The 22,457-nt window shown below is 44.9% G+C and overlaps 1 protein-coding gene and 1 non-coding gene across 2 annotated transcripts in view; one reads left to right on the top strand and one right to left on the bottom strand.

Moving 5' to 3' along the window:
- GUCY1A2 (guanylate cyclase 1 soluble subunit alpha 2) overlaps positions 1-22,457 on the top strand; it is a 293,950-nt gene that overhangs the window by 216,355 nt on the left and 55,138 nt on the right. The gene's annotated exons all lie outside the window — the stretch shown is intronic.
- On the bottom strand, positions 17,643-17,714 carry TRNAG-UCC. Its single transcript has one exon. It is a non-coding gene; the product is annotated as a tRNA-Gly (tRNA).

The following is a 22,457-nucleotide window of genomic DNA, read 5'->3' as shown; positions in this document are numbered from 1 at the left end:
CACTGCGTCACTTTAACCGGTTAACGCCCGCCGCATGTACTGTATATGTACATCCACAGAATGGCACGTACAGGCATATGTACGTCCCCGCCTTCCCGCGGGTCGGGGGTCCGATCGGGACCCCCCCCCGATACATGTGGCGGTCGGTAACCTGCGGGGAGCGATCCGGGACGAGGGCGCGGCTATTCGTTTCTAGCTGCCCCCTCGCGATCGCTCCCCGGAGCTGAAGAACGGGGAGAGCCGTATGTAAACACGGCTTCCCCGTGCTTCACTGTGGCGGCGTATCGATCGAGTGATCCCTTTTATAGGGAGACTCGATCGATGACGTCAAACCTACAGCCACACCCCCCTAGAGTTGTAAACACACACTAGGTGAACCCTAACTCCTACAGCGCCCCCTGTGGTTAACTCCCAAACTGCAACTGTCATTTTCACAATAAACAATGCAATTTAAATGCATTTTTTGCTGTGAAAATGACAAGGGTCCCAAAAATGTGTCAAAATTTTCCGAAGTGTCCGCCATAATGTCGCAGTCACGAAAAAAATCGCTGATCACCGCCATTAGTAGTAAAAAAAATAATAATAAAAATGCAATAAAACTATCCCTTATTTTGTAAACGCTATAAATTTTGCGCAAACCAACCGATAAACGCTTATTGCGATTTTTTTAACCAAAAATAGGTAGAAGAATACGTATCGGCTTAAACTGAGGAAAAAAATGGTTTATATATGTTTTTGGGGGATATTTATTATAGCAAAAACTAAAAAATATTGCATTTTTTTCAAAATTGTCGCTTTATTTTTGTTTATAGCGCAAAAAATAAAAACCGCAGAGGTGATCAAATACCACCAAAAGAAAGCTCTATTTGTAAGGAAAAAAGGACGCCAATTTTGTTTGGGAGCCACGTCACACGACCGCGAAATTGTCTGTTAAAACGACGCAGTGCTGAATCGCAAAACCTGGCCTGGGCATTTAGCTGCAAAATGGTCCGGGGCTTAAGTGGTTAACTGACAATTGCGCGGTTGTCCAACGCTGTACCCAAACAAAATTTATGTCCTTTTTTCCCACAAATTAAGCTTTCTTTTGATGCCCAATAAGCGTATATTGATTGGTTTGCGCAAAAGTTATATCTTCTACAAATGATGGAATATTTTTATGGAATTTATATTTTTTTATTTATTTATACTAGTAATGGCGGCGATCAACGACTTATAGTGGGACTGTGACATTGCGGCGGATACATTGGACACTAAGCCTAGGTTCACACTGACAGCGGGAACGAAATCGTGCAAGTTCAGCTCAATTCATTCCCGCTTGTCAGTCCAGGGGCGATTTCAGAGACATCTGCACTGGTTTCTGCACAGATGGAAATCACACTCCGAAGTCGCCAAAAGTAGTGCAAAAAATACTTTTGGCAATAACTGACCAAATCCTGAATAATGATTATTGGGAATGGCATGCGATTTGAGATGTAAAATTGCAAGCCAAATCGATGCAATGTGAACCAGGGCTAATTGACACTTCTGATACTTTTCTGGGCACCAGTGACACCAATACAGTGATCAGTGCTAAAAAATATGCACTGTCACTGTACTAATGACACATCAGGGGTGATCAAATGGTTAAAGGGTCACTAAAGGATTTTTTTTTTTTTTAGCTAAATAGCTTCCTTTACCTTACTGCAGTCCTGGTTTCATGTCCTCATTGTTCGTTTTTGCTTTGATGTTGCTGTAATTCCTCTCTGTTCTGGACACTTCCTGGTTGTCTGTTTACTGATCACCACAGTACTGGGAGTGACTAATCAAGGAGGTGTGTCTAAAACCCCTCAGCACTAATCCAGTTTCGTTTTGTACATCAGAGAACCAGGAAACATGCAAAAACGAAACTAAACTGTAGGTACATTATATGATTGGTTTTTATCTATTTTTAATAATTTTTAAAAGGAATCAGTTAACTATTATGGGGCAAATCCACAAAGCAGATGCGCCGACTTAAATCGAGATTTCTAATTTTACTCCGCGCGTATCTTTGCGCCCGATCCTCAAAACGAAAATTCCGTTTTTTCCGTCCTACTTAAAATAATTACTCCGGCGCATCCTCTGACGCAAATTACGCTAGTCACGCCTCTTTATTTGATAGGCAAAGATGCAAATGAGGGAGATAGGGCGATCCTCAAAATTAAGTGTGTGCGCCGTAGATTACGTCCTGTGCGCCGTAGATAACGCCCTGTACGCACCTGTTAGTTTTCTGGAGCAAAATTAGACTTTATAAAAGCAGCCCTAATTTTACACCAGCCCTGTAAAGGTCTGCTGAAGCAACACCATTTAGGAAGAGCTGCCAACACTTCTTTGCTTGACTTCATTGTGACTGCCAAAATGCCCGGGCCATCAATGATTATAACGGCACTCGCAACTTTACAGGCGCAGAGAAGGAGGAGGGCACAGAGGAGGAGGAGGAGGGCACAGGAGAGGATATACCGCCCACGCCAAGATCTCTTTGGCATGACTGCGTCTGAGGTCATTGGCAACTTCAGATTTAACCAGGAAGCCATCCTGGACTTAACCAGGATCCTGCAGGATGATCTGAACACCCCAACCCAACGATCCCATGCCCTGCCAGCTCATATTAAAGTTATGGCCACCCTGCATTTTCTGGCCACTGGGTCTTTTCAAATAACATGTGGAGGTCTGGCTGGGATGGTACAGTCCTCGATGAGCAGGTGTGTGCACCAGGTTGTCCCTGCAATACTCAGACGCATGGGCAGTCAATTTGAAAAGCCCACCCAGGAGGACCAGCGAATGAAGAGCATGGCCGACTTCTATCAGATTGCCCGATTCCCACGGACCATCGGGGCCATTGACTGTACCCATGTGGCACTACAGCCCCCCCATGATACAGAGCACCTGTTCAGGAATCGCAAAAACTGGCATTCCATCAATGTGCAGGTAATCGTAGATGCCCATGGCCTCATCTGGCATGTCTGTGCCAAATTTCCGGGTTCGTGCCATGACAGCTACATCTTTAGGCAGACCAACATATCACGTGAATTGGAGCAGAACGTGTATGGAGACAGCTGGCTGGTTGGTGAGTGACATGTGTGTCAGGTATGACTGTCCCCCCCCATGATGCAGACATCACATGGGGCACATGCATGACTAATATCCTCCTGTCTTTTCCCTTCCAGGTGACTCTGGATATGCCCTGGGACCTCACATGATGACCCCATTCAGGAACCCCCAAACCCCAGGAGAGCAACGCTACAACGAGGCTCATATTCGCACCCGGGCAGTAGTGGAGCGTACATTTGGGCTGCTGAAGTCCCGCTTCAGATGCCTGGACAAGACTGGGGGTACACTGTTGTATTCCCCAGACTTTGTGTGCCAAATAATAGGGGCTTGTTGCATTCTTCACAACTTTGCAATGAGAAGGGGACTGGAGATTAACTTACGTGCTGACCTGACCCCCCACCCAGGCAATCCCCCCCTAGCCCACTCTACCCGGTCTACTGAGGGCACAGTAGCCAGGAGACGCCTCGCAGAAGGCATATTTTCTCAGTAAATGGCCATAAATCATGTCACAATGATATTATTTGTTTTCACTGCAAACGCACATGAATTATGTGACAATGATATTATTTGTTTTCACTGCAAACGCACATGAATTATGTGACAATGAGAATGTTGCTTTGCACAGTAAACGCACATGATTAATGACACATTGAGAATGTTTTTGTCTCTGGAAATGCACATGATTTATGTCACAATGAGAATGCATGAATGCACACCACTGTGGTCCCTAGCAGAGACACATCACATGCACATCGAATTGGATTAGATCCAAGTACCCCCCCCTTTGGTACTTGGGAGCAGTAACGCCCCGCCACGGCTCCAAATATGTCACTGTGCATTCATACACCATTCAGGAACCTAGGATGACTTCTCCCTGGTCCTGGGGATCCCTTCTCCACCAAAACTGAGGGTGACACCCTTATTTTGTCAGGAATGCCACCCCCCCACATTCACACATCATTCACACACATAAACCAAATCATAAGTACAGTATAATAAACAAAATTATAAAACCAAAAAAATAAAAAAAAAAGTACCCCTGGTATTTAAGTCCGGCAGCGAGTGCTCCGTCTGGGCTGCCCACGGGCAGGGGCACGGGCACGGCCACGGGCACGGCCACGGGCACCTGGAGGTTCTTCACGGGGAGGGGGAGCAGGGGAGGGAGTATCTTCATGGGGGGGGGAAGCAGGGGAGGGAGTATCTTCATGGGGGGGGAGCAGGGGAGGGAGGAGCCTCCCCTGGTGTCTGACCTACGGCTGGCCTGCCCTCCAAGGCCACTGCTATCCTGTTCAGGCAGTCAGTGATGGCAGCCGTATTGGCCTGGCCAGCCCGTGTGTTGTCCTGCACAGCCCGGGTGTTGTCCTGCACAGCCCGGGTGAGGGCAGTCACCTCCTGGCCCACGCCTGTTGTGGCGGTATGCAGGGACCACAAACAGGTGATGACACCCAATGAATTGGTGGCCACATCACTGAGTGACTCCCTCATTACATCCAGGCTGTGCTCCATCTTGGCCATAGTTTTTTTGATGTCACCCAGACTGCGGGTCTGCTGGGCATTGTCCCTCAGCAGACTGGCCGGCAGATGCTCAGACCCCCCCCTGGTCTCCTGGGTCGCCATCCTGCCTGCCCCTGAGGCTTGTGGCCAGGTAGGAGGGGATAGAGTGACCCTTGTGGGTTGCGGCATGTTGTGGGAGGAGTGGGAGGGGCTACCCCTGATGGTGGCCTGACTGGTGCCAGCCTCTGGGGTAGCCTCTGGGGTAGCCTCTGGGGTAGCCTCTGGGGGAGCCTCTGGGGAGCCTCTGGGGGAGCCTCAAGGCTAGCCTCAAGGGTATCGTCAAATGTCATTAGATCTGTGGCAATAATGATTTCCCGGCCAATCTGGAGATCTTCTTCCTCCTCCCCCTCATCCTCCTCCCCCTCATCCTCCTCCCCCTCAGCCTCCTCATGAGGGGAGGTTTGGCCACTCCCCTCCCCTGGGGACTCCTCAGCAGCCTCCTGTCTTTGGGGTGGTGCAGCAGCCTGGCCTGATGGCCCAGCAATCTCCTGGTCATCTGTGGAAGACACCAAACAATCACAGGTTTGAGGATCCACACACTTGGCACATGTTCCCTTCCCCCACCCACACATGCTAATCACCAAATAGAAAAACAAAAAGCTTACCTGGCCTCACAGGAACATCAGACTGATAACCAGGCAGGCCCACCACCTGCTCTGGCTCGAAACACCGGGCCACTGCCCATTCCTCCTCAGTCAGCCGGATGGGGCATGGTCCCCCTCCTCCAGTGCCCCTCCTATGCGCAGTGAGCTTGGCCACCTTATTGCGGACCACGCTCCTCAGATCATTGATCTTTTTCTTAATGCCAGCGGGGGTCCTCGTCTCCCCTCCCCCCGCCGCATTTATGTGATCTGTTATTTTTGCATATATCCTCTTCCTTTGGGCCGGGGAGGTGTTCCGGCTATCAGGCCCATGTAAATATCTTCCATATTGGATGATATACCTGGCAAGGATTTGCTTTTTAACATGGGAAAAATTCAGCTTCCTGCGTTTGGGAGCCATCACAAACACCACACAGCAACAAGGAAACTCACAGGACAAACACACAAAAATACACACCAAACAAATACACAAAAATACACACATAAGCAGACAGCTACTACAAAGTCAAATACAAACACACAAAAATACACACAGAAGCAGACAGCTACTACAAAGTCAAATACAAACACACAAAAATACACACAGAAGCAGACAGCTACTACAAAGTCAAATACAAACACACAAAAACCAAACACAAAATCCAAGCAGAAAAAAAAAAAAACAAAAAAATTTGCAGAAACAATCCAACAAAAATTACACTTATCACAAACAAACAACAACTACTATCTACTACTCCTCCAACACTTCTCTATCACACACAACTTACCAACAAACACTGACAAACTAAGAGCAGAAGCAAATTGCTCATGGAAGGGAACACAGGGAAATACTTTTGCAAATGAAGTGTGTTTGACTGGAGCTAGTTAAGCACAGGGCGATCCTCAAACTAAGTACACTTGGCCTTTTACCTATCTCACTGATTGCGCCAAGCAAAGTTCTGCACATGCGCAGTGAGCAGCAGATTCCTGCGCGCATGCGCAGTACGGCCGGACCTTCATTTGCATGGGGTCACGGCTCATTACAATGAAGCACGCCCACTTCCTTCCCACTTGCCATAACCCCGCCTTACGCCTCCGAATTTAGGTTACGGCAGGCGCAATTTTGTGCGCAAATGCGCTGTGGATACGGCAATTACGACACCAACTTAGGGCGCCGTAACTTAAATGACATAAGTTTGAAAAAACTTATTTTGCGCCGCTGGCTGTGGATTTGGCCCTATGTCCCTATATCCTGTAAACCGTCATTTCAGAAAAACATTTTTTTTCCTTTAGTGACCCTTTAAATGTGTTCCTAGTGAGTGCTTTGTGATTGTGTGTGGGGGGGCTTTAACTGTGGGAATAGAGGGATCCTGCATAGCAGAAACACAGGATCTCTGTCTTCCCTACTAACAAAATGGCGATCTGCCTCTGTCAGGAACGATCAGCGGGTCCCAGCGGACATCAGGACTGCAGGACCCGCTCATTGGCTCCCGCTGTGTCCAATCACAGCAGGAGAGGGCAGACCCGTACAGGTTTCCGGGCAGACCCTGAAGTCCACACAGAGGAGCTGCCGCCCCGCAGTACATATACGTAGAGCAGTCGGCAAGAGGTTAAACCACTAAAAGCATGACAGCATACAACATTTTCCCATACAGGGACCGCCCCTCTTTAACGCATTTCACTAGCAACAGGCCTAATTGATTAAGCCTATTGCTGGAGAAATGCATTAAGGACAGTTAAGTGCAGTCCCTGGGTGTGGAAATGTATGCTGTCATGCTGCCAGTGGTTTAATAAAAGTATTTTGAAGAGTGGACACCAGTGTGCTGTGGGGGGCCTATCCTTGCCTCCTTTCTTGGATTGTGAGCACAGACGGGCTCCTTACACTTGCACCTGTAGTCTCTGCAGCGGAGGAGAGGATACACGTTTGGAGCGATGCTGCCTGTCTTGGATACTTTAATAATGAATCACAGTGTTAAAAAAAATGGTTCTTTTAAGAATTACATATTTTCTCTGAAACACAGAGATGCCAGGAAGAATATTTGTTAATGCTGTGCCCCAGGACTCTAGTGTCAGTCTGAATAAATGGTTTAACTAGAGTGCTGGTTTCAAAAGAATTCCATTTCCAATGTAGAGTATGTTTGTCTAGCAGGGAGAATGGAGATCTTGTGTTATCATTTTCACAAAGTGCTGCCTTTTACAGCCAAAATGCACAATTAAGATAATTGGATACTGCTATAATAAGTAAATTCCAAGCAAGTCCATGGATTCAGTGCATGCATTGATTGATTTATTTTTACATTAAATCTGGGGCTATGAGAATTTTTTATTCAGGAGATTTCTATAAGGGCCCTTTCACATGGGGCGGATCAGTAATGGTCTGCCTCCGTGTGTCTGTAAGCTCAGGGGGGATCGCTCTGTATATCCCAGCTGAGCCGGCGGCTGACAGGGTGGTCCCCGTACACTGTGCAGGGACCGCCCTGTCTTTTCTCCTCTCTCCCCTATGGGGGATTGGATGAACACGGACCGTGGTTAAAATCAGAACTTCACATAAGATCGGAACTTCCGCTCATTTTATTGTTCCTCTTTCCCTCCGCCATTAATAGAATTTATTCTTTCATTCTGGGAGCGGGTAGCAAGTTTTGACAGGTACCCGCTCCTGGTCCCACTGTCCCAGATTGGACCAGATTGCATAGGTGATGCGAGTGGAAATTTACCCCCCTCCCATTCTGGGACAGGTGATAGGTCCCAGAAAGTTGTGGGTCAATTCAGAAAAAGCGGTGTGACTTGCACATGCACAGTGGGGACCCAGCTTTGAGCCAGTATGCCCCATACAATCACAAGCAAAATAAATGAAAAAGAAAAAAAATCCAAATAAACAGTGGGATATCTAGCGAATTTGTCACCCAAGGTGGATTATTTATGACACAGATTTCTCCCCATGGCAAAATTATTTTCATTAATAATCATAAAATTAGATATAAACAGTATAATCATGGCAGTAAAAAAGAATTCAAGGGTTAACATTGTGATTAAGGCTATGTTTGCTGAAAAGCATAAGCAGGGCTATTAATATGGATTGTAACCCTGTGTAATAATAAAGTAGGGTTGTCCCGATACCACTTTTTTAGGAACGAGTACAAGTACCGATACTTTTTTTCAAGTAGTCGCCGATACCGATACTTTTTTTTAATGTGTCCCCAAATGCAGCCATGTCCCCCCACAAATGCAGCCATGTCCCCCCAGTCATGTCCCCCACATATGCAGCCATGTCCCTCTAGCCATGTCCCTCACATATGCAGCCATGTCCCTCTAGCCATGTCCCTCACATATGCAGCCATGTCCCTCTAGCCATGTCCCTCACATATGCAGCCATGTCCCTCTAGCCATGTCCCTCCAGCCATGTCCCTCCAGCAATGCCATGTCCCTCCAGCCATGCCATGTCCCTCCAGCCATGCCATGTCCCTCCAGCCATGCCATGTCCCTCCAGCCATGCCATGTCCCTCCAGCCATGTCCCTCCAGCAATGTCCCTCCAGCAATGTCCCTCCAGCAATGTCCCTCCAGCAATGCCATGTCCCTCCAGCCATGTCCCTCCAGCAATGGAATGTCCCTCCAGCAATGGACCTCCAGCAATGCAATGTCCCTCCAGCAATGTCCCCCATACCTTTGCCGCCAGGGCCGCTGTTAGAAATCACAGGGCCCCGTACAGCCTACCCGACGGGGCCCCCTTTAACCCCGCCCTCAACCCCACCAGGCTCCACCCCTGACCCAACCTCTGCAGATTTGTCACCGTTTACATATGCGCGCATTCTGTGTCCCAGGAACTAGATGTTGCTGTTCACATCTTAAATGGGGCCCCTGATTGCACGGGAGAGCCCAGTAAAGGTGATGGAGGGACGGTGGTGGAACCCCCTTCTACTGCCTTTAAAAGTAATCCAGGGGCTTCTTAGCCAATAGGATTACTTTTACTTTGTGCAGACTCATTGAGGCTAGAATATGATATCTTGATCATTGCTGCAGCAATGTAAAAGCCATTTTACAGTATATCTGAGCCGACAGATGCTAGAGGCTTTAACATGAGAGCCTGCTGATGGGTGAAAAGGCTGAATGCTGGCAAAGCACTAAAAAGGTCCAAATGCTATTTTTGTGTGGAAAACTATTGGAGGTCATACTATATTTCAGGAACTGTTTAGTTAGTGGCTCAGATGGCTCATAACAGATGTTATGGATTATAAAAACCATAGGCATTCACCAAGGGGACATAGAGCTCCTGTAAGTGTGGGTACTTTGCTATATTTCACCAAGGGCACATAGAGCTCCTGAAAAATGAACTTTGTTATTGATTCACAAAGATTGATAGTACAATCTAGGATCTGCATGTTTTGTGTACATGGTAAAGGAGGTTTGTCCTCAAGTTGTTCTACAAAAGTCCAGTTGGGCATCCCATAATCCCTTATCCCCTATCCAAGTTGTTTTCCCTCAATAAAACAACAAAAACAAGCCCATGGACTGGTTTATGTCTCAGCGTGGAAGTTGGAAAATGTGTGCTGCCTGGCAGCGCAGGATTAGTGGGACCCAAAATCCAGCGGCTCCTGCAATACATGTGCATTGTAGTAAAGCCTAATTGGCTTAGAGTATTACTTCTTATTCTCTCAGTTTTAGTGCTGCTCATACAGGGCATAGCAGGTGGCTGATATCCAGGGGAATTCATGCATTTGCAGCATTTAAACATATCATTATTCTTTTCAAATACAAAACAGTTTTAACTCACATTTATGTATTTCCTTGGAGCAAAAATATTTTTAATAACTATGCAAATTTGGTACAACTTTTGCATACTTGCTAGCATGCTGTTACTGTTTGTAGTATAAATCCGGCAGGAAGCCTATCTTAAAAAAAATAATTTAAAAATACAGTGTATTATTTTTAAATTAAAAAAGTCTGCTTTAGCCTTTTCAATGGGATAATGGGGTCTTTTATTAGCACCAGTCAGGTTGCTATAATATTGCTATTAATTTAGATATTTCCATAATGGATAGGCCCATGCTGACTGGCCTATAATAATGAACGTGCTTATGTGAGAAGCAATTATCTTGGTTGCAGAACTGGCTAAACAAAAAGAGTCTGCTTTCATATAGCCAGTGTCAAGTCTTGGCATGCTGTACACATTACATGGTGTAACTAATAAAGATCAACAGCTTGCTTTCAATCTGCTTTCCTGGGTTATCCAAAATTTCTGAAAAATCCATATTCCATCTGGAAGAATTTATTTAGAGATGTCATACTGGTGGTGCTTGTGGTAGGATATGGAATGGGCTCCTTTGTGAAATGCAGAACTTTGATATTCTACTAAGGGAAGGCAAATAGAATGATATCATATTTATTAACTTTGCAAGTTTATAACATTTTGTTTTATATATTTTGCAATCCAAATTTTTGTTTTACAAATAAACATTTCATACAGGATGCATACATTAAATAGTCAGTATAGCCCAAAGCAAAAAATAAATAAAAAAATGAGCACAGGGCTAGCATAAAAAAAAAACAGGGTAGCCGGGCAAGTCGGGGTTAACATTTTGCTAGTTACCGTTTATTGCAGGGCATTGGGCAGCCTGCATGGTGGAGGGACTGCAAAGGTAGGATTGTTGGGAGGCAAGTGGAACCGGACATCCAGGGGAAGACATGAGGAGGAGAAACATTCCCACCCGCCCTACATTGGATTGGTTCGTCCTATGCTTGTTTGTTCTTTGTTGTGTTTGTTTTTTACAGGTTAACCACTTGACACCCGCACGCCGTCATATGACGTCCAAAACGGGGACCTGTTATCCTGGGTGGACGTCATATGACGTGATGGGCTTTGCGGGGGGGATATCTCAATGATGCCTGCACCCGGAGGCATCATTGAGATATCATTGTTTAGCGGCGGCGATCCTGCGCACCGTAAGAACGATCATAGCGGCGGTTCCGCCGCTACATCGTTCTTACAGGCGGCGGGAGGGGACATCCCCCCCCTCCCGCCGCCATCCGGTGCTTCTCCGGGCTCTCCCGTCCCACCGGGGGCCCGGAGAGATGATCGCCGTCCGCCGGATGTTTGCCATAGAGAAGACTGGTGACGATCTGGTCACCAGTCATCTCTATGACCGTCGGAGGCCCGGGCGCGATGTGATGACGTCACGCCCGGGTCCCCGTAAGTAAACAAACCGCAATTGCGGCTAGTTTGAATGAGATCTGTGAATTTTTTTTCACGATCTCATTCTTTCCAGCCTGCAGGAGAGATGTGGGGTCTTATTGACCCCGCATCTCTCCTTAAAGAGGACCTGTCACACACATTCCTATTACAAGGGATGTTTACATTCCTTGTAATAGGAATAAAAGCGATTGAAAAAAAAAAAAGTGTAAAAAAAAGTGTAAAAAATAAAGAAATAAGTAAAATAAAAAAGAAAAAATAATAATAAAAAAATTAAAATGCCCCTGTCCCCGGTAGCTCGCGCTCAAAAGCGTACGCACACGTAAGTCCCGCCCACGTATGTAAACGTCGTTCAAACCACACATGTGAGGTGTCGCCGCGTGCGTTAGAGCGTGTGCAACAATTCTAGCACTAGACCTACTCTGTAACTCTAAACTGGCAACCTGTAAAAATTTTAAAGTGTCGCCTATGGAGATTTTAAAGTAACGAAGTTTGGCGCCATTCCATGAGTGTACGCAATTTTAAAGCGTGACATGTTAGGTATCTAGTTACTCGGCGTAACATCATCTTTCATATTTTACCAAAAAATTGGGTTAACGTTACTGTTTTGTTATTTTTTAATTTATGAAACCATTTTTTTTACAAAAAAAAGCCGTTTAAAAAATTATTGCGCAAATACGGTGCAAGATAAAAAGTTGCAATGACCGCCATTTTATTCCCTAGGGTGTCTGCTAAAAAAACATATATAATGTTTGGGGGTTCTGAGTAATTTTCTAGCAAAAGAATGAGGATTTGTACATGTAGGAAAGAAGTGCCAGAATAGGCCCGGGAAGGAGGTGGGTTTTAAAGCCCGGTATTGAAGTGGTTAAAGGAGTTGTAAAGGAAAAAAATGTTTTGCCTAAAATTAATGTCTGCAAGGTAGACAGACAGAATAGTGTAATGATTCTGTTAAAAAACGAGTAAATACCTATTAAATTCCTTCATCTATATCACCTCCGGCATTCTAGTTTCTGTTCTCTCATTCACTTCCTGGTTTGCAGCGCTCGTTCATGTAAGAACTACGATTCCCATTTTAAATTGCGGCACGCCCAGTAATTCACACCTCCTTGAAGTCTCTAACACGTAGAGAGCGTCCTGCCGCACAGATGTAGTTCCCAGGAGGGGGTGAGCACGTTACTGACCACCGCAGTAAAGCCTCCCTTCAGGGTGGTCAGTAAAATCAGACAAGCAGGAAGTGAACAGAACAGAGAAGAAATAGAGCAACTTCTGAGCAAAAACGAACAATGAGGAAGTGAAAAGAGGAATGTCTGCAGGTAAAGGATGCTTATTATGAAAAAAAAAATTTCCTTTGCAACCCCTTTAAGTATGGTTGGATCTTTGAAGGCATTATAAAACAACCTGCTGTGATTAGATTATTAGGGAGGGACTCATCTAAGGTATGGAGTCCCCGGTGGAATGCCAGTTATGGTGGGTTAACTGGTAATTACAAGGGTGGTATCTGCAGAATGTGGTTCGTCCCCGAGGCGGTGCAGTGCAGCAGAGACCGTGGAAGTAATTACGCAGATACAAGGGTAACATTTGACACTTGGTTCCTCCAAGGATTGGCAACCTAAAAAATGTTATGTTTTTTGTTTGGTAACATTTGTTTACATAATTTGTTGTTTGTTTAACGGGTTAAGACCCGAAGTATGTAGGTTAAGGACCTTGCCCCTTTTGCGATTCGGCATTGTGTCGCTTTAACTAACAATTGAACGGTCGTACGACATGGTTCCCAAACAAAATTGGCATACTTTTTTTTCCCACAAATAGAGATTTCTTTTGGTGGTATTTGATCACCTCTGCGGTTTTTATTTTTTGCGCTATAAACAAAAATAGAGCAACAATTTTGAAAAAAAAATAAAAAATATTTGTAACTTTTTGCTATAATAAATATCCCAAAAAAAGGTATAAAAAAACGTGTTTTTCCTCAGTTTAGACCGATACGAATTCTTTTACCTATTTTTGGTAAAGAAATCGCAATAAGCGTTTATCGATTGGTTTGCGCAAAATTTATAGTGTTTACAAAATAGTGGACATTTTTTTTGCCATTTTTATTAATATTTTTTTTTTACTACTAATGGCGGCGATCAGTGATTTTTTTCCTGACTGCGACATTATGGCGAACACATCGGACACTTTTGAAACATTTTTGGGTGGCGCGGGCACGGTCACAGAGCTTCGGACCTGGTCGCAAGCGGCTGCCGGCGCGCTCATGACACGTCTGGGCTCTTATGGGGAAGTATATATACGTCCATGTGCCCAGCCGTGCCATACCTGCAATGCTAGGGACAAGTTCTTTGTTGTCTGCTTGCCTTTTTTAGGGCACATCTTCCACAGTTCAGGTCCTCTTTAACACTTTCCGTAACCATTTTTTTTTTATTCCCACATGGAGCATAATGTCCACCCTCAAAGCCTGTGCCGAGCCATCTGTTGATTCCATCTGGAGGGCACAGAGCACATCAAGACACACAAATACATTTCTAAAATGAATCATTATTTTCCTTTTTTTCAAACATGCTGGTTAAAAGTTGACGGAAAACTCCACAAAGTTTTGGCGTGTACAAGGAAATGAAGCACCTATCTCTGGCAACATCCTTCTTTAGTGTAATTCCAACCACTGTGCTCCATGTGGGTTGATTAATTACATGTTTTGTTAAACCTGATGATTATCTCCATATTCCAGTCAGAAATGAAAATGTGCATTTGTGCTCCAAGCATGTCAACAATCTATACAGCTTTAAACATTTGATTAAAAATCCAGTCAATAGCAAAAGCAACAAGATGCTGCTTAGTGAGAAAATGAATTTTGTATCTAAGCTCCTAAAGTCTATAATTGAGTTGCTCAGGAGTCAATAGTGATTAACATGTACAGAAATAAAATATGCAGTGAGCTGGGAGAGAGATGGGTACAGTTGACTCATTAATTACAAAGTTATTTGAAGCTTAGAAGGCATTCATGATCATTTACAGAGTTTTAACAATAAATCAATTTATTTATATTGGTCCATCGTGGTGGTGATCATTTGCCTTATTTCGGGGTGTAGGGGATCCACATGTGGCCCTCAGCTCTTATACCACACCCTAGCAACGTATTTTGGTTAGAGCCATTCACACAATAAAGGATATCCTTTCATTGTAAAGTGCTACATAAAACAATCAGCCATAACATTATGACCACTGCAGCTCTTGTGGGATGTTCCCAGTCTGCAGTGGCCAGGCCCAGGACCTACCAAAAGAGGTCCAAGAAAAGAAAACCAGAGAACTAGCAACAGGGTCATGGGCGGCCAAGGTTTACCGATCCACATGGGGAGTGAAAGCTGGCCCATGTAGTCCAATCCAATATAAAAGCTACTCTAACTCATACTGCTGAAAAGGGTAATTTAGGGTCCAATAGAGAGGTATCAGAGCACATACCCAGATAGCAAGCAATTGTGCTGCAAGTTTGAAAATGACTTGCTCAGCTATTTCTAGACTTGTCAAGCTTCACAAGTGTGTTGCACAATTGCAGCAAATCTGCATTGCATGACTCCAGATCAACTTTCTTTGCAAACATTCTGGAATATTCTGCTGCAAGTTCTGCTGCAAACATTCTGCTGCAAGTTCTGGTTCAGTTATGTTGTGCAATAGTCATCCCACCACAGGGGGTCAGTAATTGTTTTTTTGTTTTTTTTGTTTTTTATGGCTTATTATGTTTAAAATTACCTTTTTCTAGTTTTGTCTAGACACCAGTGGATTCCATTCTACCATCTGCTCACTTTTTAAAACATTTGGGGAATTAGGGGGAAACTTTAACCCTAACCCCAAGACCCAGGAGCAATACAACAAGGTAGCCTTGTTAATTCCTTTCTCTAAGGCCTCGTACACACGGCCGAGGAACTCGACGTGCCAAACACATCGAGTTCCTCGGCCAGTTCAGCACTGAAGCGGCCGAGGAGCTCGGCGGGGCGAGAGCTCCCATAGAACAACGAGGAAATAGAGAACATGTTCTCTATTTCCTCGTCGAGCTCCTCGTCGGCTTCCTCGGCCGAAAGTGTACACACGACCAGTTTCTTCGGCAGAATTCAGCCAGAAACTCGGTCGGAAGCTGAATTCTGCCGAGGAAACTGGTCGTGTGTACGGGGCCTCAGGCTGGGCTTTTCATTGTGATTCCAATCTGTGCTGATAATCCATTGGTGTGGTGTTTGTAAGTGGTTAGCCTCTTTAAGATAGTTATGACATCTAACCAGTAAAAAATGATGCACTGAATAATATATTCTTATTACTTTTTATGCAATAGTTATGGAATGTGTCACTGCTTCATCTAGAGCAATAAAAACATGCAAGAATGGCTTTGACAACTCCTTTCTGTTCCCATGGCAAAACACATTAAAATAGATTAAGAGATCATTATGAGTCAATTTTTCTATTTCCTCCTATATCTTGTGCTTTATTATTGTATTCAACTGCATACATGAGAAGATTCATTATTTTGCATTCTTGCAGGACATAGTTTAGGCCAAAAGTAGTATTCATTGGCAATGATACATTGATGATTTTATTTATTTGTATTTATTTTGTTGCCCACAACTCAGGAAACAGAATCAAAAACATTAATTGAATAGCAAGTATTATTGGATCAATTGGATCAAAACTGATATTTCAGTTTTCGGGAGATGTTGATAAGTGAAATCATTAATTAGCATCCTTTATTTCTCAGACATTCTCACGGTGATAAACAATTAGGCTGATTTACTAAAAGAGTTAGGAATCTTCACTCAATAAATTGTATAAACATTCACTTCAGTTAACCAATCACGTACTGTGAAAGCAATTTATCAACTCTATTAGTAAATTATCTTACTACCTCCACTATAGTTCCCAATCCAACATCTCACCCTACTTTGGAGTTTCACATGAAGAGTGAGGTGCTCGAATCTTGACTGTGTACACTGACTGAGTTGGTCCCTAAGAGTGCCATAGACACACCTTGGTAACCAACTCAACTTCTGGTGGTGAATTATTTCATACTGGTTCCCAAATATCAGCACTGTAAGATCTTGGTTTAGGGCATTTTACCAAGGAATACTTGTTATGTTAAATTTCCAGTTTGGGGGAGCTTTAGAGATCTCTTTTGCATTAGTTTTAGGGGATAACGTTAGGCTAAACTGAACTAGTGTTTTACCCATGCTGGGCAAAGCAAAATGGATGCTATGATGGTAACCCCACCTACCTTATACCTACATATCCTTCTCTCCCTTTGAGCTCCATTTAGCTGCTTGGAACAAAGAAACACACTATGTATTTTTGTGTATAAGGGAGCATTTTAATCAATCTCCTACTTCCAACTTGACAGCCATGGTGCTTAGTGATGGGCTTCTCAAGCCAGTAGTGGGGGGAGTGTAGGGAAGATAAAATAGCAGCAGTCTATAGGGTTTCCATTGTCAGAACTAATTGCATAGGCTGAAAGTTATAGGTGTAACTATTTATGAGGTCACATAAAATTATTCTTTACAATGTCCATCTGAAAGTCACCCATTAAACATTTGCCATTGTAAATGTAGCACTCACTCCCACTGGAGCCTACTGTTTAGGTCCCTAAGATATTTTCCCATAGTTGCCTCCACAGCCAGGCACATAGTCAAAGTCACTCTGTTGGCTCAATGAGCAGCCTAGGGGTATGCTTTTTTGATGCTTTATTTCAGAACTTCAGCTTGGTTAGACGTAGGGTAACTGTGTGGTACTCTAGTAACTTTAGCAGCAACTTGGGGACACCAATCTTCCTCCCAATATTCCGAGAGTCCTTGCACAAGCAGTTAGTGGACTGAGCTATACCAAGACACCAGGCACAATACCCCCTTTGAGCAATGTTGATTCTAGCACCCAAGAGATAGCAGCAGCAGCACACAGTCTCAGGGATCTATTACTCCAGTCTGTACTCACTAATGTCCTTGGATAATTGGACCCCTCCTTTCAATATCTTCCAGACTTCTCTCCAGTGATACCAGACCAGATCACCAGACTAAAGTCCCTCAGTAAGCTTCAGCAACGTTCAACAGAATAGGAACCCCAGCTAGCCTAGTTGGTACCTTGATGAACAGCAGACACATGGCAAGCTTTCCCGGGAGGGCACCAGCCCTGCAGGCTGGAATTTCCATTCTTTATTCCACCGCTAATATATACTCTGCATTGACCTTGTATAGCGCTTTTCTCTCTGAGGACTCCAAGTATTGGAGATGGCGTTGGCCGAGAATTAAACCCGGGTCAGCTGCTTGGAAGGCAGCTATGCTTACCACTGCACCACCAACGCAAAAGTAGCATGTAGTGTGGGAGGAAACCGGAGTACCCAGAGGAAACCCACACAAGCACAGGGAGAACATGCAAACTCCATGCAGATAGTGTCCTGGTCAGAATCTGAAACAAGGACCCCAGTGCTGCAAGGCTAACCCCCAAGCCTCTGTGCTGCCCATATGCGGCCTCTGTTCTCTAAGACCCGCCCCCGTGGAGCGGGGTAAATCACTTATGTTCACTTAAAGTGCCTTCACAAGAAATGCAAACTTATCCTAAACTACAATATATAACACTCCTATAATAAAACACACCCAAATAACAATAAAGAAGGGTACAGTGTTCCCCAAATTAGCAACACAAAGGAGCTAAATATTCCTTTCATCCTTAAGCCTCATTCACACGGGGGGTATTAATCCGTACCCCATGGGAGGGTCATGTTTACCAGAATGGGGATGCACAGATGTTCCCAGCATCCCGTGTAGGCAGTCCCATTGCTGTCAACTGGGGTGCAGTGACTGTATCCAATGTGACATCTGTGTGGGTGCAGGTGCACGGCCCCGAACGCAACCAGGGTGTGTCCGCGCAACTGCACCAACATGGATGTCCTTTTTGGGGTTAACGCAGCCCCCACACAGGGTACAGATTCATACACCTCGTGTGAGTGAGGCCTTGGACTTCTCCACGAAGGACCTCACTGGTGGGAAGAGTTCTGATTTCTCCAGCAGAGAAAGCCTAAAGAAAGCTGAAAAGACTTCTCCCACCTCTGAAGACAAAAAGAGTTCCAACCTCCACTTATAGCCGGTCCAATACACTCCTCAAAAACATACCAGACTCCAACCTCCCCTTATAGCCGGTCCAACACACCCCTCAAAAATATACCCAACTCCAACCTCCCCTCATAGCCGGTCCAACACACGCCTCAAAAACATACCGGCCTTCAACCTCCTCTTATAGCCAGTCCAACATACGCCTCAAAAACATACCAGCCTTTAACCTTCACTTATAGCCAGTCCAACATACGCCTCAAAAACATACCAGCCTTTAACCTTCACTTATAGCCAGTCCAACACACGCCTCAAAAACATACCGGCCTTCAACCTCTTCTCATAGCCGGTCCAACACATGCCCTAAAAACATACCGGCCTCAAAACTTCACAACATAATTAGTTACTTTATGTCGATCGACAATACATAGATCAAACATGTCACCTGTAAAAACGTGCTTGAGATGTTGTTGGTAAACAGCCTGCTAGGCCTGGGGGAACCAAACCGAGTCCTCCAAAAGCTACCTCATATCCAAAAGTTGCCAAGAGTGTAAATATAGACATTATACTTTAAGGTTAATCAACAATATCACATTCTAAAGGGAAAGGTAGAACAAGGGGAGGGGGAGTATGGAAGGGGCAGAGAGGGAGGAAAGTAGGGGGGATGGAAAGTTGCGGGTAAGGAAGGGGTGTGGGGGTTCCCCCAAACCCTCTCCCCTTCTTCCTTCAACCTTCCCTTCTCCCCCCTTTCCTCCCTCTCTCCCTCTTCCATACTCCCCCTTTGTTCTACCTTTCCCTTTAGAGTGTTATATTTTTTATTAACCTTAAAGCTTAATGTCTACATTTACACTCTTGGCAACTTTTGGAGGGCTTGGTTTGGTTCCCCTTGGGCCTAGCAGGCTGTTTACCACCAACATCTCAGACACTCCTTTTTACAGGTGATTATGTTTGGGCAGTGTACTGTCGAACCTTAAAGCTTCTGCAGAAGCTGCAGAAAGGTAAATAGAGGGCTGATGGCAAGACCCTCCAGTTACTGGAGTGGCAGCCGCCACCAGTGTAAGGACCTGTGTTGGTACAGCCGTACTTGGTCCCTGGAAGGGAGGGCTGATGGGACGATCCTGCGGTTCCTCTAGGAACAGCCAATTGTCTTGTTTGTCCAGCTACATTGATAGTTGGTGATTCAGAAGCTGCAGAAAGGTAAATAGAGGGCTAATGGGACGATCTTGCGGTTACTGGAGTGGCAGCCGCCACCAGTGTAGGGACCTGTGTTGGTACAGCCGTACTTGGCCCCTGGGAGGGTCCCTCAAACTTTTTGTTGAGTCTTCTTCTAGGAACATCCAATTGTCTTGTTTGTCCAGCCACATTGATATTGGTAAAAAGATGAGGGATGGACAGCCGCACTCCAAACCAAACAGGTTGTCTTTATTCAAATCAACAGCACGAACACAGCAGATCACAGCAATAGGAACAGGAGAATACCGACGTTTCGCACTGGCTTCAGTGCTTATTCATAAGCCATGATTTGAATAAAGACAACCTGTTTGGTTTGGAGTGCGGCTGTCCATCCCTCATCTTTTTACCAATATTTGCCTTAGTGCATTGCCTGCACCCTTGGAGTCCTATATTTTTGAAACGACCCTACAATAGACCTACCTTGAGCGGTGATCTTCTCTCTCAGCCACATTGATAGTTGGTGATTCAGAAGCTGCTTATGAGAATCTTTTAAGAGATTGATGACGTAGTGGATTCCTGTCATGATGGCTTGAAATGAAGATCCTCTCCCTCATATTCACTAGCAAATTGTCCTCTTCTCATCACCTAGTTTAACTTTTCTTCCAACATTTTGGCCATCATCAATCCCAAGAAAGCTGCACCTCTCTCATTTAAGTGCAATCCATCACTACTATAAAGATGGTAATGGCCTGAAAAGTCAGTCCAGTTCGCCATGAAGCCAAACCCCTCCTCCCTGCACCAGTTCCTCAGCCACTTGTTAAGTACCATAAGCTCTTGCTGTCTCTGTGGTGTGGCTCGAGGTACAGGCAGTATTTAAGAAAATATTGCCTTGGGGGACCTTTTCTTCAATATGGCCCCCAAGTCTCTGAAATCATTTTGTAAGGCGATCCATCTTTCTCTAACTTTGTCATTGGTACCGATATATACCATGACAGCTGGGTTCTCTCCTGCGCCATCCAATAATCCTTCCATGCAATCTGCAATGTTGCAAACCCGAGTACTCGGTAAACAACATACTGTTTGGCGATAATGGTCTTTGTGACAGATTGTCCTCTGTATTCTTCCAATAACTGAATAACTGAAGCGATTGTCACATTCTGGAGGGGTCTCATTGTGAACATCACATTCTGGAGGAGACTCATTGTGAATGTCACATTCTGGAGTAGTCTTGTTGTGAATGTCACATTCTGGAGTAGTCTCGTTGTGAATGTCACATTCTGGAGTAGTTTCGTTGTGAATGTCACATTCTGGAGTAGTCTTGTTGTGAATGTCACATTCTGGAGTAGTCTCGTTGTGAATGTCACATGCTGGTGAAGTCTCCGTGTGAACATCACATGCTGGTGAAGTCTCCGTGTGAACGTCACATGCTGGTGAAGTCTCCGTGTGAACGTCACATGCTGGTGAAGTCTCTGTGTGAACGTCACATGCTGGTGAAGTCTCCGTGCGATCCTCACATGCTGGTGGAGCCTCCACGTGAACATCACATGCTGGTGGAGCCTCAAGGTAGCATTCATATTCTGTCTCGCTCACTAGTGCAGTCCTGCCTTGTGAGCTGTCTCTGCAGTAAATACTGCGTACATCTGCAATTAAAAAAGAAGAATCAGGTTTAGCACTTTCACCTACATTTTATATATATATATAATCAAATTATACAGAGAAATGTTCAAAATTCCAATGCCAGGGACAATAAATAAACCCAACATGACAGGGACACAGGGATCACTAATGGTGGCATTTCTATAAAAATTCTGGTTGCCTGGCAGTTATGCAACCCACTAAAATGAAAGGAGTCAAAAAGGGAACTGGTTCTTAATTTCATGAGCGGGGGAGTAATCTGCAGTGCTTCTGTTTCTTATTATTAAACACCCAGCCTCTATGAGGGTGGGGGGGTAACCTCTAAACAATATCTATTTCCATTCCTATACATGTGTAACTTTGGACTCCAATAAAGATGTTTCTATAACAAAATATTTGTTTGTGTGTTTTTGCACCTTTAAAACGTTTGTTATCCCCAAAAGGATAAAATAAAGATCCTGTTCCTTTAAAGCCTGTTATAGTGCTTCTGCTGTGTATGAAATATCTGGCTGATCCTACCAGTTTCTACCCTCCCCCTCTCTGCACTGACTCCCATGTATCAGGGCTGCAGAGTTCTGACACCGGAGTCAGTACGTGCCTTCATCATACACTGCTATCTGCAGCTCTCCCTGTGTCTCCTCCTCCCCCCTCACCCTCCATGTACATGTCTCCATTATACGCTATTATGTGCAGCTATCCCTGTGTCTCCTCCCCCCTCACCCTCCCTGTACGTGTCTCCATCATACGCTACTATCTGCAGCTTTCCCTGTGTCTCCTCCTCCTCCTCCTCCCCCTCACTGTACGTGTCTCCTCCCCCTCCTCCTCCCCCTCCCTGTACATGTCTCCATCATACGCTGCTATCTGCAGCTCTCCCTGTGTCTCCTCCTCCCCCCTCACCCTCCATGTACATGTCTCCATCATACGCTGCTATCTGCAGCTTTCCCTGTGTCTCCTCCCCCCTCCTCCTCCCTGTACATGTCTCCATCATACGCTACTATCTTCAGCTCTCCCTGTGTCTTCTCCCCCCTCACCCTCCCTACCTGTCGTCTCTCACTATCCCTGATCTGTTCATCCCCTCTGTCACATAAAAAGCTGCATCGTAGTGCCTGTGCTTTATAAACAAACAAAAAAAAACATTTCTACTTGTATTACAATTTTTCCATCTTTAACTTCAACTGCCATAACGCCGC

This window comes from Rana temporaria, chromosome 2, assembly GCF_905171775.1.
Source record: "Rana temporaria chromosome 2, aRanTem1.1, whole genome shotgun sequence".
NCBI classification, from domain to species: Eukaryota; Metazoa; Chordata; class Amphibia; order Anura; family Ranidae; genus Rana; species Rana temporaria.
The sequence above is the reverse complement of the archived record's forward strand: the minus strand, read 5'-3'. Positions and strand labels throughout refer to the sequence as shown.